The 19750-nt window shown below is 41.2% G+C and overlaps 1 long non-coding RNA gene across 2 annotated transcripts in view; it reads left to right on the forward strand.

Annotated features, from left to right (window-relative positions):
• The window catches only part of LOC134137212 (uncharacterized), a 61141-nt gene extending 41868 nt beyond the window's left edge, over positions 1-19273 (forward strand). The window contains exons 5-7 of one of the 2 annotated variants that reach the window (XR_009957642.1): positions 1545-1716; positions 12452-12517; positions 19205-19273. This is a non-coding gene — a long non-coding RNA (uncharacterized LOC134137212). Of the gene's footprint in view, positions 1-1544; positions 1717-12451; positions 13042-19204 lie in introns of those variants that run through there. The other variant, XR_009957641.1, reaches the window with a different exon arrangement.
• The last annotated feature ends 477 nt before the right edge of the window (positions 19274-19750 follow it).

The following is a 19750-nucleotide window of genomic DNA, read 5'->3' on the forward strand; positions in this document are numbered from 1 at the left end:
GGGCATAGTTTATTAAGGTCTTGGAAGTCAGATCGGGGTATTCTTTTAGCCACTTGGTGAGCCATTTAAGGCTGCCACTACCTACGCTGCTGGGATCTATCGACATGAGCTTGCTCAGAGGTATAATGCAGGAATTAATATCCTCTCACACTTTCCACTGCCTCATTTGCTTAGTTATATAGTCCACATGGGCTGTGCAGGGAAAAGAGAAATATAGCTGAGAATAAAGATGAAAATAAAGGATTGCTGTTTTTTCCATGAGCAGCAGATTGCAAGAGTGTGGCATTATTCCCACACATCTTGAATAGTTTTGAGTTTGGGCTTTTTGAGGAGTTTTTAATTAATTTATTGTTTAAGTAACTGTAATGAGAAGAAGAGTCCTTTCTACACTGATTCTAATGAGAGCTGGATGTGCTCTGTGTCTCTGTGACTGTGGCCTGTAGTGTTTAAATATCTTAACTAACATGTGCTGTGGCAGATTTCACTTGTATCTTCTTGAATTAATACTTGTAAGTTTAGGAGCTAAGATGCATGCAAATATTTGAGCGAGATTTGACATACACTGCTGAAATAATTGCACTAAATATCTGGCACTGATGACATTACTTGAGAAGGGTTAGAAATCCTTATAGTGTAGTACAGGCGAGATATTCTGGGCTTAAAGGGGAAAAAATCTATTTCCTGATCATAATTTTGGTCTCCACCAAAATTTCAGCTTGTTTTTCTTCTTCTGTGTTTTCTCTGAGCAATGTATGACTGTTCAAGCTCCCTGAAGTTGCTGCTAGGAGAACAAACAGTACCAATATCTCAGAAGTAGTTGCAGTAATAGCACGATTTAGCTGTAAAAGGAATGGCATTTCCTTATGTTCTCATCCCAGAGAAATGCAAGGGAAGATGGCACTGAGCTGGAAGAGTGTGATGGAACCTTGGATATTTGAACAGCCTCAGTGGCAGGAGATGAAGTTTAATTTCCCATGCACATGTATTTTTCTTTTTACTGGTCACTGCAGCAAGCCCCCCTACACTATGTAATATGTATAGCAATGTACAGCAGGCAGGTCTGTCTGTGCCGGAAACTATGTACCTGTTGACACACTGCAGTAGAAGTCTGGTATTAATATGGAGGTGTTATACATCTAATCTCAGGACTTAATCAGCCATTACAAAGGGGATCAAAACGCAAATATTCCAACACGAAGAGAGCGACCTAGCTATCAAATAGAGAGTGACTGTTCTCTTTTCTCGTGCAAGGCCAAACAGTATGCAATAGCGAGTGTGAAGCCAAACAATTTCAGGGGGGATAGGATCATAGGCTAATTCAGGTTAGAAGGTCTCTAGTCCAGGAGGTCTCTAGTCCAACCTCCTGCTCTAATCAGGGTCAGCTGTGAGACGAGACCAGGTTGCTCAGGGATTTATCCAAATGGATCTTGAAAACCTCCACGGAGGCTGCACAACCCCTGGGCAACTGTTCCACTGCTTGACTTTTCTCAGAGGGAAAAATATTTTCCTCATAACCAGTCTGAACTTCTCTTTTTTCATTTTAGGCCTGTTGTTTCCTGTCCTCCCACCATGCACCACTGTAAAGAGCTTGGATCTGTCTTTTGATGACCTTCTTGTTTAGCAATGAGGGTCATTTGCTGACCCAGGGCAGTTCTGGAGTACTCGCATGCCAAGCAGGTGCTGATGTAATGTTCTGATGTTTTGGATGGTATAAAGGTAAGTACTAGATGTTAAATACAGTTTTTCCTCTTCCAAAATCTTATGTATTGGCCCCCTCCATAAATCCATGGCCTACTCCCTCAGTTGCATCCCTCCATTTAAGGCTTTTTGTTGTTGTTTAACCTCAGACTGGTGTATTTCCCACTCTTCAAAGATTCTGGGAGGGTTAAGGAAGTTTTATTTCTTATATATCATCAGACTTCATGTAAGAGGTGGTGCAAGGCCTGAGCACCGTCTGCTCAGTGTAGTTTCATCAGAGCTGTAAGAGAAGAGTCATGAAGTCTGAGTCCTGGCCCTTCTGCCTGCTCCACTCACAGTCATATTAGCTCCAGTTATTGTCTCTTGTAACTGACTTACTGGCCACTGTCTCATCTAGGTCCCTAGTTTTAAGGTAGTAGCAAACTGCCCCTCCACTAACCGGGCTCAACCAACATGAAGGTCAGCTGTGTCATGTACAGTTATTTGTAATCTGAGTGAAGCTATAATCTGAGGAAAGCGTGGGCAGGAGACTGATGGGGAAGCTCAGGTTGATAGAGCTGAGCCAGGTTCTGTCGCACTTTGGCTTCCTTGAAAGTAGTTTGTGCTTTGTATTCAAAATCAGGACAGGTCTAAGTGGGGGTGTTGTCGAAACTGTAGGGAGGAGGAGGTGCTTTCACCCTGTACTGTGTAGCTCCACCTGTTCTGACTCCACTAACTCCACACAGTGGCCTCACCTCTGTTGTCCCCTAGACTCTCCTTTTCCTCCAACTTGCCCAATTTCAAGCCTGAAATCTATGCTTGCAGTCTATAGCCTCTTGTAGCCCTGGAGGTCTGAGTGCTTTAGGCAGATAGGTAACGATCATGAATCTTCATAGTAAGAATAAGAAAACCGATGTATGGAAAGGTGCGACGATATGGTACTGCTTCCTGTGCTTTGCAGAACTGCTGTTTACTGTTTCCTGGGCCCCTGCTAATCCAAAAGTTTAAGAGGGGATCAAGAATTTCATACACAAAGATTCCAGTGCATTTTGCTCTCACTGAATGTATGCAATTAATTTGTTTTCTCTGAAGAGCTGGCTAGGCTTTCTCTATCTTCAGTGGTGCACGCTAATTCTTATGCGTAATATGTCCTAAAGAAAAGAAGAATTGGTGGACAGTATGAAAACCTTATGCACATTGCCCTTTTGAGTAATGATTTTGAATACAGAAGGGGAAATAAAATCCTGCCATTAGTGGCTCTGTGACCTGTTCATGGGTAAATAATTATTTAGAAAACCATATTTGATTTGGAATGAAAAGTCAGCTCAGAAGCCTGACGGGTATACAGCACTCCCCTGAGCTGATTTGAGATGCTTGTAAAGTCAGTCCAAAATCAAATTTGTCCCTGGATAAAACTGCCCTGTTTAAGGTCTTAATTTAGAGAAAAAAGGTGGGGGAGGGGACAAAACAAAGCTGTGTTAATTGGCATGGGTAGAGAAAAGCATCCTCCAGGTTTGTGACATTTTTAAAGCACAAAGTATTGGATGTCAGATGGATCAAGGCCAATGCTCTGTATATGCACATGAACAATGTCCTTTTGAGAGATTTGAGGGATGAGTGTGTAAGCTCTGCTAGAGTTTTCAGCACATGCAAGACTGTTTAAAATAGACTTGTCTGAGCCTTTATGGCATAATGTCTAAGCCAGCAAAGAGGGATGGGAGGGCCAGCAAAGGCAGAGGTGCCCTGACAGTCTTTATGACCTTGGCTCTCCCTCTTTCTGAGGTTTAGTTTCCCAACTGGAAAACGAAGATAATGACAAGGTGTGTCAGACAGTATCTGCTTTATTTGTTCTCAGTTTGCAGGTTTAGATTTGTTTTAAAAAAGGAGTGGTTGGTTCAAGTACAGCCGTTGTGGGAGGAAGATAGTTCTTCCTACCATTTAGAGCCATGCAGCAGTCTCAAAGAGTAAGTAATTTCAGGGGGGTGGCAGGATCTGGCAGGCACGCAGGAGAAGTAATCACTCTGCAGGAAAAGCCTCTAGCCCAGCAGTCAGGTTGGGAGACTGCAAAGAGAAGCAGGGAGAGACTCACAATCATGTGTCTTTGCGATGGAAAGAGGCAGCTTTGTAGGGACCGGAAAGGATTATGCAGGGCTTGCTGTGGTCCAAAAAGCCACTGAATTGAACAAAACCAGACTTGAAGGCATGGACTTGCCCTATAAGGATGCAGTGGGCAGGGGAAGATCCTTTGTTTTATCCATTTTATTGTGATTGTGTTTGACTTAGTCAATCCAGTTTACACTGCTTTGACAAGTTAAGGATTCTATATTATTATAATCTAGTAAAATCTAGTTGTTTAGTTTTCTAAAGCCTTTCTGATCTCCCTTGAGGGGGAGATCTACCTGCCAAACTGGGACCCCATGACACATGGATGCTCTTTCTTTGCAAGATAATGTGGTGTTCTTGGAATGAAAAGTACCATTGAAGAGTGAACTTGTGATTATTGATTGCTGAGTCCTCAGTCAGACCTAGAAACCCCTTTCATGCACTCATTTGCAGCTTTTCCCTGCTGGTAAGAACCTTGCAGCATTTTGCAAAGATTGTAAGAAGAAATTAGTCCTCAGTGATATTCCATTATTTTCTGCTGATAGTGAAATACAAGCAAAAGCAACCAAGGTTTTGCTTGTCTTGGCTAGAGCGCCAAGATTATTTTGTTGCCTTAAAATTGTCTTTTGTTCTTTAATCCCTTTTTATTCTCATATGTCCCTTCATCATATCCTTTCCAACACTCAAGTGAAACCTCTTTGGAGACAAGGCCACCTCTGTGCATGCGTCACTGAAGGTGGACAGATCACTGCAAGGTGCTGCTATAGCATGGTTCCCCACAACACCAGATCCCAATGGGACGTATAAATATATGTAAGCATAAATGGAGAAGCAACTTTCCAGGATTTTTCCAAAAGAAACACATGAAAGAAAATGTGTAATATATGGTTTTCTCTTTTGGTCCCTTTTCTGTAGATAGAACACATCAAATTTACTTTGAATAGTCCCACTGAGAGCAGGGTCCAATTTATTAGCTCTATTAATCTAAATGTTTTATAGACATAAACCTCCCTTCTTGCCCGTTCCTGCAGAAGTCACTACACTAAATTACCAAAATACAGTCAGAGCCTACTCAGACATCAAGCTCCGAGTAACCTGAAAATATAGTTTAAATCAGTGGGAATTCTGGAACCATCTTATCACCCAAAGTCAGCTATAAATTACATGTAATAATATTCATTATTATTAATTACAGCTATAGAGTTATACTGGACCTTCTCTATTTTTAATGTTTTAGGCAATGCTCCATGACACTATGACCAACATTTAGAAAAATGGCTCTTATGTCTTTTTCTCAGAGCAAATAAATTATTTTTTATGAAATGGAAATGGAGGGTAGAACTGAATAACCTAGTTGCAATGGAAAGACAGTCTTTCAAAACATTGGAAAAGTCAGACACTCGCAATAGCATGTGGTCTAATTTCCTGAACCTGTGAGAATGGACATGAGTTATTATATAGCTTACTGCTGAACATACGCTTACTTCCTCATGTGTATAGAAGGCAAAGATGGAATATATGCGTGAGTCAGGTCTAGCATGTCTTGTTCTGTGTGTCACAAGTTCAAAACCAAAGTTGACACTGTGAATGACAAAAAGGCACACCAAGAAGTGAGCCAGAGTGACTTAGAATAGTCTAGATGCTTCTGAAATGGACTGGACAAGAACAAAAATTACTTTAGTAATAGATGCCTTTGTAACTGTTCAATAGCTCTTACTTTGTTTAAAAATATTTGCCAGAAGTTTTGAATATTATATTTTTTTTTTCGGTGTGTACAAATCTGGTAAATTTTGTAATTATGGGTAAGAATTTAAACCCATTGGAACATCTGAGTATGAATGATATAGACTGAGCCTACGAGGGGCTTTCAGCATCTGTAGGGAAATGTGTGCCCTGGACCAGGAAATGTGGTGGGATGAAATTGTCTTCTCTGATTAGAAGGTGGGAGGCAGAAGAGGGAATTTTGGCTGCCTTCATGTGTGTAAGTTAAAATGTTATCCATAAATTCCATTAGACAAGGTCTTTCACTGGACTCTCTTTGATGTTTTAATTCCATAAGAGGTGGTAATTTGTTCTGGTAGCTGTGATAGGGAATGGGCTGTCAACCTTCAAGGTGCCTCCAGGTGACTTGAGTGTTGCCCTGCTCAGCTTCCACAGACCGCTGGTGTGATGCAAGCAACTAGTGGGCACAAACAGGTCTAATGTGTCTGGGTCAGGCTGCAGCTCAGACATCCCTTTTGCAGTATACAGATGGTGTTCATGATGCTATGTTGAGGTGCTTCCGCCCCTCTAGCCTCTGCAACCTGAAGAAGCTGTTTCTAGCACCCAAAGTGGTTTCTGGGCCGCAGACCCAACCAGGCCAAACACTTTGATTGCAGCTTGCCCACCAAACTACACCCACTCTCGCAAAGAGAGTGGAGCTGCTCCTGCCAGAGCAGGGTGGTCAGGGCAGCTGGCGCCCCATGTCTGCAGCTCCTAGGAGAAACTTTTGCTGGTCCCTTCAGCTAGTGCTTCAGGCACAACCTTCTTCCCTGCCATTTCCTTTCCCTTGAATCAAGGCCATGCTTCTGGGTCTCTGTCCTGTTATCCTCCCACATGTTGGAGACAATCTCCAATGCCATGTCCCAAGGGGTGTTTGTGGGGAGCATGTTGTCCTGTTGGCCTATCAAGCTGCACTGCTGACTCCCAATTTTCATCTTCTCTGGTCCCCTTTAAAAATTAGGTGTAGGGCTCTTTACTCAATTGCTGTCTACTTGCATGGATTTTTAGGATTGTGATTGTGTGTCATTCTCACTTTTATGGAAAACAATTAGAGGTTTATTTGAAATTGGTTATTCTAAAATCCATCTCTCCACTGCCTCCTTCCTTTCTTTTAGCTCCTCCTGAATTAACTCTCTTCACTGTCTCAGCACTTTGCTGGATTTACCAGTCTGAAAAAATAGTTTCCCACAGCTTTGTTCATTTTTCTGGGATTTAGCAAGGTAGCAGGGGACATGGTTAAGGTCCAAGCTGCTGGTCTGCCCTTCATAGTACTCTCTGCTTTGAGGAGGTGGTCTCTTTTCCAAAACAATCATTACACTAACTGGGCTTGTGTGTTCTCCTGGCATCCCAGAAGAAACCCTTGAAACTTCCTTGACTTCTGGACCATGGGTACTTCATCCATATCATTACAAATAATGAATGAGATGGAGTTACATACGTAAACAACATACCTGTGTGTGCATAACCATTGTTCGACCTCCCAGACACCGGTCTGTTCTAGAGCAGGGGACCTAGAAGGCAGCTACTGTATTCATTCGCCACCCTTCTGGCACTCGGGAGTCTCTCCAAATTTACTGCTTTTCTTTTCACAACATTCCCAAATAACTGAAGTGTACCGTGGCTGGCAGGAAGGTGAAAACACTCATCTAACAAAAGTCCTGTTGCCACAGTGCTTCTCTCCTCTCTGGTGAAATGTCAGTTATCCCCATCTGCCCAGAATTTGAAATGCGGATTAATTTGGAGGCTTGAAGTAGTAATGGGAAAGATGACAATGTAGTTTTGGGAGGTTTGTTTGTTGGTTTGTTTGTTTTTAAAGAAAGAAATGTATCCCTAAGTTTAAAACTGAGGAGGAGTCTTGGCTTCTTTAATGTAGCATCAAGATCCTGCAGATACAGGTTCAGTTGTCATCTAGGGAATGTACTGCGTTCACAGTTCATATTCAATTTACTACCTTTACATGAAAGGATTCTGGATTTCAGAGCCTGATGATGGGGTGACATTGAATACAAGATTGTGTAGCACTTTATAGAACTTTTCTTTTATTAGCCGCTCTGTAATCACATTAAGTTAGACTGAAAATTTGAACTAATTCTTCCCCTTGAGGCCCAGGCTGTAATAATGGTAAAAATCTGTGAAATAGGATAAATACAATTCAATAATTATATTGATAAATAAAATGAAAATCAACTAATTGTGTTGCTCACTCAGCTGCCTGCCTCCGTTGTTGCTGCCTTTCTGCATCAGTGATTGCTAAACTTTTTCTGTCACACTTCAATAAATTTAATTGTGCAGAATAAATGAGCTAATTTTTGAAGTCACAGGCTCTGTTTGCAAGATAAGGGTGGTGATTTATTGACCTCCTCTAACTCTATAAGAGTGTCACCCTCCTTTTTACTGACAACCATAGGAGGGTTTTTTGTCCTTCTTCATCCACAGGCTTGCTAAAACCTACTTGGTATATTTAACTTCCCATCTCATTTTCTTGAAGTCACTTAATACCCCACAATAGACCAAAGATCCCTGTTTCAGTTGGTGGCTACACAGACCTCTCCAAGTGATTACCAGAGCTATGGGGTTTTTATCTTTCTTTTTAATGCTATCTTCTTCTTTTGATGATTTTATTCTCTGGATTTTGGAAGGGTGTACAGGAGGAAGACCCTAGATTAACATCCAGTTTTTCTAGAAGCTCTGATACAATCTCATTCATAAATCATGAGCTCATCCACCCTTAATGGATGCACATCATAACCATGACCACTATTTCAGTCACCATTCAAGTTGATTGTTTGACGATGAGCACAGGAAAAGGTGGATATTAGGCGCTGGACATGCCTGAGGGAAACATCTTCTGTTTTTTTAATTTTTGGCTAGGTCTTGGTTTTTGCTTTTGAGTGCTGAGAAAACTGGGAGAAGATACTGGCTACCTTGTCTATTGTATTACTGCTGCAATTTTGACACCAATGGAATTTTAAACTGACAAAATTGTAGGAGTGAATCAACTCCACCCTTTCTCCCCTACCTCTTTAATTTACTCTGATAATGAGTCAGGGTTTGGGGGGTTTTTTAGGCAAAATATCTGGATAACTACCCTTTCTCCTAAGGCTGGATCTTTCACTCTATTCTTTAAATTAAAGCCCACTCTATTCTTTAAATTAAAGCCATAAAACAACCTATATGCATATAAAAAGAGATGATTAAATATTATGGTGCAACTCTATCTCTGATATAGCAAACAAATCAGTTGTCTCATATAATATGATCACTGAATCAAAAATCTTGGTTTTCTATTAAGCCAAGAAATTAGAGAAAAATAAAATCAACATCAACGAATCAACTATATCAAAAAAATTATCTCAAAATTCTATCTCCCCTTGCTCTAGCAAATAAATCCTATAAATGAGAAGAATGAGGACTCCTTTATATTATTAAATGACTACCTGTTGTAGTGCATGGGGTTATGCAAACCAAACAGTTTTTCATTTCAGGATATACTGTGTCTTAAGTCCACAGTGCAGTTGAATCTGTTCTTCCCTGGATATGATGCTAGGAAATGCAGCAGGTTAAATATTTATGAAAGAAAGGAATGTCTGCCTAGACTTTGGCAAACTCAGCCTCCTAGATGGCAAGAGACTTTATGAAATCAGGATTTCAGCCGGGCACCTAAAACATAAACTGTGAGGAGGCTTCTTCTCATGTTGTAGTTGTTATATGGGACCCTTTTCTTCTGTAATTTTCTTCTAAAGAAGACTTATAGCCTCCTAAATATTTCCTGTCAGGTGGTGGCTAGGTGAAATGCATCCCAGGGAATTGCAGCTGGAGGAATCACAATATCCCACATATGATGCAGGCCAAATTTCTGCCAAACTCTTCACTGTGTCCTTAACTCAAACCATTTGTACTTTTTGTGATTGATGCTTTTAGTAAAAAGCAGGCCTAACCCAGGAAAGTCTTCTGTATCCTGGCTCTGCCTTCCTTCAAAAGCAAGTTTATGTCCAGTTTAACAGCCTGCTCTGGGAGCTCCATATGAACCTAACACAGCTCCTTGCACAAGATGGTAATTGCTGTCCCTCCATGTTTTCACTGTGTAGTTGGTGTTTGTGCCTTGATTGCTGTGGGTCACTTTATTTAGACTATCTCAGGAACCTGTGAAGCTGCACCTGAGTAATGACATTGATTTGTTTTGAGGTATGAAATTAAATTACACCTGAACCAAACCAGCTATCTGGGGAAGAAACCTTTGCCAACTTTAACAGGATAAAATTCCACTAGCATGTAATGTTTTATTGGATGAAATACAAAGTGAAATACTTTGGAGAAAGGTTTCCAGTTCACAAAACACTTTGAAAATGTGGACTGACCTTATATATCATGGGCCATTATTATTTTTCTCTTTGCAGGCCAACTTCAAATTGTACTGCAGATTCATTGTACTAAGAACTAAAAGATAAAGTTTGTACTTAAGAGCTGGACCCTGTGAGAGATGCAGGAGATTTCAGACAATAATAAGCTCTACTTAGACTGACATTTGTAAAACCTGGACTTCCTGTGTAGGTGGGCTGCATATTCCATCTGAAGGAGAAAGTCAGCAAACTGTTACAGTAAAAATAATGTCCATTTTCCAGTTCAAATTTTATCTCTGCTGTGACCCTCATCAGATTTTAATTTGTAAACAGAAGAGTAGAATATATTTTCTAATTAATCATGTTTATTATGGTCTGCAAATCATCATGCAGTTTTGCTCTTCTTTATGCTTTCTTGTTGCTTCTGTGGTTATGTGGGTATAACTGAGAGTTGCTGGTATGGTCTGGAAATGATTTGGCAAAACAACACCCACCTGTCACTCCAAGTCCAATTTACGTAGCAGCTGAAGAGTAGAAGCCTTATGAAGTAGAAGTCCAATGAAAAGTGCAGTCTGCAGGTGAAATCAAAGTTAGGCAAAAAAGAGACTCTCCATGAGAGAAAGGCTAACTGTTCCAGTGCTGACTGTAGGAGCTGGTCTGCCCTGTCCAGGTAGGTGTGCAGAGATAAATGAGGACTGTATACAGAGATAAGTCTGCCAATAGTCTAGTGGAATTTAGAAATCTTTCTAAGATACCAGGCTTCTGGTTCATTCTGATGAACTAGAAGCCAGCCCCATTACTGGGGCAATGCATGGCAAAGGACAGGGTTGAGTTTTGGCATCTCCCTGTATAGTTTGATGTTTGAGAACTAAGGTAGCAATAAAAAAAATCATCCAGCTATGTAAAAATGGGGAGCTTGAGGGTAGGAAGATTATAAAATCAGAGAAAAGAAGAAGTAATGATTCACACGTAGTAAATCAGTGCACTGAAGTCCAAATATAAACAAATGGAAAACCATGTGTGGAGAGAGGAGCTGTTCCCTGTCCACGCCTGGTTTGGGTCTCTGTGTTGTCAGACCTCTTCCAGTTCCCAGGACCAGCCTAATGTGATTATATCAGAGCCTTCTCCACTTCACAAGATGTGCTCACTGCAAGACGTTTGATTCCAGTTGGGATTTTTTATACTGCAGTTTTGAAACTGTCTTGGAATATTTTATATAACATCAGCCACTGTGCAGATTTGTGTATTGTACTGTAATTACTTAAATAGGGGATTTTGTATGCTACAGCCAGTGATTCATGAACTGCAGGGTATCTGCAGAAACAGGCTTTCGTTGGGATTATGGGATGTAAAATGCCTGAAGGTTTTTGCCTTTGATAGCAGACCTGCCATTGCATCCGCATAGGGTTTGTCTAATAAATTGTATTAGTGCTTTCCAGCATCCTGATAACTTCCCTCCCCCAACTCCTTGCTATTCTGAAATGTTTTGAAAGGAAACTGGTTCTCTGTGAATTATCATTGTAGCAACCATTAGGGCATATATTTAGCATGCTTGATGTTGACCATGCAGTATAGTGGAGAAGAGAGCTGAAAAGGCTCTGCAGGAAGGACTTAATAGTGCAATAGTTGCAAAGAAATGATTTCTAGACATAGGGGAGTTGTGAGGATATAGGGAAAGGACCACAGACTGACATTCTTAGGTCAAGGGGATATAATTGCTTATTTACAATTAATTCAGGGTTATGCAGCTAAATCTCCTATTTGCTTTTGGAAAAAGTCAGAGTTACCAACTAAAATGAAGTTACTGTTTGATTTGAGGAAGCTTCTAAATTGGCATGTCAAATTATTTCAAGCCAATGAGAAGCTGAGGAGAAGAAAGAGGACATGCTGTAGGAAGGTTGTTCATGCCTGTGTGTTCAGCCAATGTGTTAGACTAGGAATCCTTGCAGACACACAAAAGTCCAAAGCTTTTTCCTTCTGTAAAGTCCAGCAGGAACTAGGGAAGGGAAACCATAAATACATGATGCATGCTGCTGTGTTCTTCATTTCTGTTTCCAGAAGGTAAGAAAAACTACTATTACCAAATTCTCTTTCACAGAAGTCAACACAGCTCATCTAAGGAAGCTTGGTAAAAAGCAAGTGCAGGTCCAGGTGAATAAAATTACAGTCTGTGTGCAGTGCTGGTCAAATTCTTCACTGACCTTCATTCCCATGTATAAGGGTCATGTCAGGCATTAGCAGCAAGATAATTGAAGGTGTCTCAGTTTTCGTCCTTAATCAGTTTTGTCTGCACCTGCTGCAAGTCTGCAGCAGGTTGCTCTCTCTCTGTTAAAAAAAAAAAAAAAAAAAAAAACACTGAAAATCTGAAGGCAGCAAGTAGCGTATGGTTGTGGATGTGGTGTTATTGAATACCACGGACAGAGCTGCATGTTCTCTGCTGAAATCCTCTACACTGCAGAGTTCCTTTGGGGCTGAGCTCTTTGTAAAGGTTTGCTTTTGTTTTTAAAGCCCTGCATGCATCCACTCCCATATTATCACCTTTTTTTTTTCTTTTTTTTTCTTTTAAACAGCTCTCAGCCATGCAAAGCAGCGTTCCCAACCAGGGCATCGGAGGAGACAGCCCAGCAAAGCTGCAGGTGGAGCAGAACTCACTGCAACTGTTTTCCGTATGTTCCTCCCTATGGGGGCCTGGCTGGACCTCGACCTGAGGAGGGAACTGCATGGAAACCTAATGAAAAGGCACATCCCACCCCCAGGCATACCAAGTGGCCAAACTCTTTTGTTCTAGTTCTCTCCGTTTTTAGCAGGTTTTTATCAGTGTGTGTGTGGGGGGGGTGCTAAAGGCAGCAAGTTCTTCCCTTGCTCTGCGCAAGTCCACAACAACCTCTCCGAGTGCTCAGCCTTAATTTGCAGCCCTTCAAAAGAACCTTCCCCTATTTCCTCTCCTCCTCTTTTTTTTCTGTTTTTTAAAAAGAGACAGTTCACATTGATTAATCATTTTATAAATGTTTGGGGCTGAGATTGTGAAACCTTTGCTGGCAAGCATTTTTCTCCTGGAGTCAAGGAGACTACTCATTAGCATGACTACTTGCCAGCATCAGAGAGGGATTTGCAATCTGGATGTTTGCAGTTTTAAAAATATGTCTCTATTTAGCTGATTTGGGCTGCTGAACAGGGCTGGTTATGGAAATCAGACTAACAGGCTGTCACACTGGGATGTTTTACTTCAGAATGCATCTAAGGTGAAAGAATGTATGTATATGTAGCGCACATATTTAAATACTATTTCAGTTGTCTGATTGGCGTCTTCTTTCTTATAAACCTCATGTGAGACCCTTTCAACCAAACTCCATGTTGTTAAATCCCCTCTTTTAGCTTATACACAATGTAAAAATGTGTGTGGGCCAATAATGACATGAAAGCTCTCACAGGCTGATTACACAGATCACTTAGAAGCAGCTAGGGCTTGCAGGATACCTGATTTTAAGCCCAGTGGCTGGAAGGGGCGGAAGGTGAGGAGCTGTGTGTCAGTTGTGTCTGCAGGACAAGAAGGTGGCATGGCTGTACCTCTAGTTCTTGCTTGCAGGCAACAGCTCTGAGGGAAGAATTCTGGCTCCCTGACAGAAAATCCTGTGTTATGGTACACTGGTTCCCTGCCATGAGTCACTCGCTCCCCTTTCTTTCTGAGGACAAGTGAAACAATTCTGCCTCTGCTCTGCATGGCTAACAGCAGCAGTGACCTTCAGAATCACCACTTAAAATTGGTGTGGGATCGTTGCAGTGAAAAATTGAAACAACGCTATCTTTCCCTTTTCCCTGCACTCCTCCACCCCACTCCACTGCGTTTACTCCTCTGTATGCAGCATAGCTATTGAGCCTCAGTGCTGGGCTGCTGGAGCGGAGGAGTTCCCTCCTCTGTCTGCATCTCCCTCCACCTTGCACAAAGCTGACAGGGGGATTTTTCACCTGCTTACTTTCCTTTTTCCTCTTTGATTAACTTTGGACCAGATGGCCAGTCCCCAATCTCTCAGCATGTATTTGACTGACAGGAGCCTTTGATAAACCTCATAAGAATGAAGTCATCTTCAGGTCACCTCCTCTGCCTGGCCTTTAGCATCCCGCACATACCACCATTATCTGCTGAATAGGAGACAAAGGAAATTAGCTCCAATTCCCTATCATCCCCATTATTTCCACACTGATTTAAACAATGAAGCAATGAGATGCCCTTCACTTTCCTTCGAAAGGTACAAATGTCAGCTGTTAAGAAATGCAAACAAGAGGGTTCCCATGTTAATGGATGGGCTTCTTTGTAAAGCCATGAAGTGGTAAAGTGGATTTATTCACCGCCTGCCTGGAAAATGGTTAACACACTTCTAAACAAATTCTTCAACCACTTTTATTTTATACACAGTACAGAGTGCTTGAGAAGTCTCTTTGTTTTGGTTTGGAAATATATAATGAGGTGATATGCTGCACTCTGATGCTTTTTCCATATGCAGCTGTCATATCCTCATTTGAGGTAGCCCTGAACAGAAATCTTGGAGTCCAAATTCCTTGATATAGAAAAAGATTTAGCTGTCTATGAATCCAAGTATTGAGACTTAGGAAGTTACCTCCAATTTCAAGTGAGAAAACAAATTTGAGTAAAATTGGACAGAGGAGACAAGAGCGTGAATCAGAATAGGATGTCTCCAGAGATTTGCAAATGGTAACCTCACATCCACTTGGCCATTAAGCTTCTAGCTGAGAAGAGCAGCAACAATATACCATCAGAAGTGCTGCCCCAGGGGTATTTTAAGCCAGGCAGGCTTGAAAATATATTAAAAATACATATTTTGATGAGATTTCTTTCCCAAGATTGCAGGCTTCCACTTGAGCTGATTTGACTGGCAGTTAATTCTGTTCTTTTGGCAACTGAAAGTATGTGAATGTTTGGGCGCTTGCATGAAACCATCCTCCAGATCACTGGCACACCCACATACATTGCGGGAGATTAAAACAGCACAGATATTTGAATTAACTCTTGGGAAAACTGGTCCATAAACTGTGCTTTGCATTAAAATACCGCTTTGCTTTTCTACTTTGCTTACTATTCCCTTCCTCACTAAAGCAATCAGGATCTTGCCTCTGAAACAGGGCTCACTTCAGAGTCACCTCCCAGTGTACAATTGAAAAGCAGTGCACAGAATGTATCTATTTATTCTGCAGAGCCAGGGTCAGGCTAAGAGTTAGAAACTATGAGCTGTGCTCCAGTTGCTTGCTATGAAGCATGGGAGCAATGACAGCATGTCAGGTCAAGAGACTGATGAGCAATTCTGACCACCTGTTGTGCCAAGCTGCTAGACCTTGGCTTCCTGTGCAGTCAGTGGAAAAAAAAGTCATCCTGGTACCCAAGTTAGGCACGTAGAGAAGTCAGTCTGCCTATTTGATGTGTTGTGACTGCTGCTCATGAAAGATAGGGGTCTGGCTGAATCACTTATTGTTTATTGACCTTAGATGTCATTGTAGCTGCAATTTCTAAGTTAGACTCTCATGTTGGTCAGTCTGAACATGATGCTATAAAACTGATTGCCTGTGAAGACCTTTCCGTTGTTTTAGAGCCCTAGGTAGAAGTTGCCACATACCTTCAGCCACTAGTAAAGGCTGAACTCTTTCTGTATACTGAGATGCCTGCATATCATAGGTGCCTGCAATTCAGCAGTGGTAGAGAGATCTCTGATGATGATCTAGGCTGATTTATACCTCTGGCCACAGCCTGGCTAGACTCCCACATGACCTCTGTGCCTAGAGAGGGGTGACAGAACTAGAGCAGAGCTAGAACCTTTAAGAAGACATCAGGATTTTAAATCAGGATCCCCTTCCCCATGAACTCAGACACTCTCTCATTTGCTGGAGGGCAACAGAATGGAAGTTGGGTCAAATCTTTCTCTTGTACTGTGAGAGAGTCTTTTTATGGATGGTTTCCCTCACTAGTATAAGAAGATCCAACTGTGGCCATGCAGTAAAGCATTTCCATTCAAAGCTGGGCATGTAAACTGAGCACAACTATACTAGTTGAGGAAATGCTTGAGAAACATAAGTCAAGCCTAATTAAATAAGTATTAATTCCTCAGCCATTCTTTCAAAAATGAAATGTTCTGCTTTTTTCCTCTATCCAACTGAAAAGCTTCAAGTGTGTCCTGCACCCTGAAAGGACCCTGAGCTGCTTTGCAGTTTTACGTTGTCCCTCATTCCTCTGTATTCCATCTTAGAACAGTGAATCTTCAGTCACAGTAATTTTGCTGGTGCTGACAAAAAACAGATAGCCTTCTGTCAGCTCTGGAGAGCCTATAATTCATGTTACTTCTTGAAGTGTTTGACTAGTTAACAGCAAAGACCACATATTTGTTTCCATTTGATCAAGTTGCCCTCTTTCTATGCTGATGTTTCCATTTTGATAGTGACTAAATTTGTCAGCATCCAGCTGCCTTTTTCCTGCCCTCCTGACATTCAGCTGGCATCTGATATATGGTGGGCTCTCTATGAAGAACTTGGCCTAGTCCTGGGAGCAACAGGAACAGACAACTTCTGTCCCTGCAATTAGTAGTCTTGTTGATAATGTTAAGACATCTGAAAGCACCCTTACCCTAGTAAGGATGGGACACTCAGCACATCTCTATGTATCCTTCTACATGCTTTCTAACTGAAATCTGGTGGAGGAATTGAGCTTTTGGTAGTAATTATGGGTCTGGCAACAACTAGGCTTCTCCTAATGACACTGGTGTATCACAGTTGAGATCAAGGTACAAAAAACTCCTCTAAAGAGCTTATTTCCATTACAGAGTGAAGGCTGAGTTGTATGGATCTATCCTCTGACAGGGATCAAAAGGTGTCTGTGGTACCAAAGTGGGTTTTTAGCACAATTCTCTCCCTAGTTTGTTTTTTCCATACTGCCTGTCACTACTTGAAGTGTTCAGCTGTCCATCCATACAGATAAATGGACACACCATAAAGATGAGCAGGTATACTGGCAGTAACACAGTTTGACTTAGGTCACTTTACAGTTGATACTCTAGTCACTCTGAAGAAGCAAGAACATGACAACAACTGTAATCCCAAGCTTTTCTCTTTTTTTAAGGAGAAGTATCAGTTATCTGAAACTGAAAGCGAGAGATTGGTGGGGGGGGAGGGGAAGCTTACACATCCCATTTTGCTTTTAAGAAGGTCACAGTGAAAGCATGTGATTGAATATTTTGCATGGAACTGCCTATGACAAAGACAAAGAAGAGGGGTTTGTCAGAGCGCAATGAAAGGAGAGCAAAAGAAAGCGAGAGAGAGATCTGTGTTAGATTTTTAAGGTATATTTGAAAGAATGAAATAAAAAAAAATGCTCTCAAATCCTCAGGGACTTTCCAATTTATCAAGAAAGACACATTCTTCCTAATGAAAGGTTACTGACCTTCATGAATGTGACAGTTCAATTACAGCCCATTCATATGCAGAACAGCCGTTGATAAAGGATTTAGGAAATGTGACTAGCATAGCAAAAAAAATAAAAGAAAAAAAAAAGCGGGGGGGAACGTCTAGAAAATTATTTTTTATTGTGGAGAAAGAAATATAAATAAGATTCAGTTAGGTAGTAGAACCTATTCTTCTCTGGCCCAGCAACCCATTAGATTTGCTTCAGTGAATACATTGACTTTTTTCCTCTTCTTTTTCTACTAATATTTCTGTCTTTTTAATCCTCTGAACTACTAAACCTAACAAATCATAAAGCCCTTGGGGTGCTGAGATGCAGGGTTTCAAACATTTTTTCCTTCTGACTGGCAGAGAAAGCTGGAATGTGTCCTAATGTTATTTTAAGTGCTTGACTAGTATTTAAACTCTTAAATGGATGGAAAGTTAAAGCAGCAGCAAATGCACACGCACATACATGTACCTCCTTCCTTTTCCTTCCCCCTTCTCCTCCCACCTTCCCCCCACACACTGAGTTTGGCCTCTCCAAAGCTGTTAATAGTCAAAGCAGATATTGGCTAGACTCTCTGGAGCCAGCCTTCAGCCAATGGAGGGTGACACCTGTGAGCTGATGTTTGTTGAACTCCTCCAGGTGTAGGAAAGATGCTTAAACTGACATAAGGCAGGAGCTGTAAAAACAGGCAAGTATGTCACTCATACATTTAGCTCCCTGCAAAATCCCAGGCCAAGTTCTTGCAAAACAACTAGAAAGAAAGAAAAACGTTTCACTTGCTTTGAAACAATTCCAAATTATCTGTTTATCTATCCACATGCAAACACACACTCACAGATCTAGGCCTATGTGCACCGTGCACACACGAAGCACGCATACAGAATAATATGAGGCATATATCCTTACATATGTATGTACAAACCCAACTTGCATTTTAAGATGATAAAGTCTGAGGAACTGTGGAGTTAGGTGAGGACTATCCTCTGCTTAGACTAAACTCTCACAGATGGCCCCAGATGGAAGGGCTGTGGTGGAGGAACAGTGTTGACCTGTATTTGTATTAGGTCATGATTCTGTGGAAGACAATGTCTTCCACAGAGAAGCAAACAGATTCTTGACTTTAAGCAAGTGCTCAAATCCAAGTGCAATCAACTGGGTGTAAGGAAGTGTTAGAATTGCTGAAGTCAGAGCCAAAACAAACATTTCCTTGACCTCCACTCAGTATCTGTGAAAAGGCATGCAAGTTTCTGAGAAATGAGAAGCTTGGTTAATTGACACTACCTCCATCCAGATACAGCACTACAGTTTTCTATGCTATGTTCATGCTGCTTCATGGGTAAAACTGTAAGGATCCTATATGATATGGGTAGAACTATATGATCCTACTCTTGATAGTAGGGCAACTAGAGTAAAAAAGGCCAGTGCAGAAATTTTTCCATCTTTGTTATGGCCATTCACAGTTTCTGGGAAACTAGAACCACCCTCTGTGCTTAGAACCACTACATAGATATCTATTTTCTCTGACTGGTTACTACCTCTATGTAAATTACAACACATATCCCTAGTGGGTATTTTCAGCACTTGCTTACTGAATGACGAAAATTTTACAAGTTCTCACAAAGGTCTTGAGGGGCCTTCCATGAGGCTTTTCATCAGTAGTCATCCGTTGCTATTGACTGTTTTGCAGACTTTCTTTTTCTGTTGACTCACTCAGGTTTAGGTGATCATTGTAAAGGAGAAAACATTTCCTTGTCCTTAGTCTAATTTTAGATCAAGGGCTGGCATAGAATTGGTTTTGGCAGCTTTGAGTGATAATTTCTCATAGTGATGTATACAAATAAAGTAATCAATCTGTCTTTATTGGTTCTTTCAGGTGACTTTGAAATGCGTAATTGTAAGTTACTGAATTATGGAAATCAAGGAAGAATTATTGAGATCCCTTTGGAATGGTCATGTTCCCACTTGTTTTTTAAGCAAAGGTTCATCGGATCACAGGGTTTTTAAGGCAAAATGTTTAATCTTCTCTTTTGTTCAGCATGTACCTGAGACATTCAGGAGGGTTTATTAGGAGGCTTGGAGTGAAATCAATTCAATACATGCTAGCAAGACCTATTTACAAGAATTTTGTAGATGCAATGCAGTCAGCAACCTTATGCTTATTTCAGACACTCTGAATTTGCATCCCCATGAATAAGAAGTGCAGCATAAGGGGCAGAAGACCTGCAAGGGTGAGCAAGGAGCTCCTGGCCAAATTCAGACAGAAGAAGAAAGTACACAGAATGTGGAAGAGGGGACAGGCTACTTGGGAGTATTACAGAAATGCAGTCAGAGTATGTAGAGATGCTGCGAGGAAGGCTAAAGCCCCGTTGGAACTGAGTCTGGCAAGGGATGTCAAGGACAACAGGAAGGGCTTCTTCAA

Source organism: Rhea pennata, chromosome 2 (assembly GCF_028389875.1).
Source record: "Rhea pennata isolate bPtePen1 chromosome 2, bPtePen1.pri, whole genome shotgun sequence".
In the NCBI taxonomy this organism is placed as follows: Eukaryota; Metazoa; Chordata; class Aves; order Rheiformes; family Rheidae; genus Rhea; species Rhea pennata.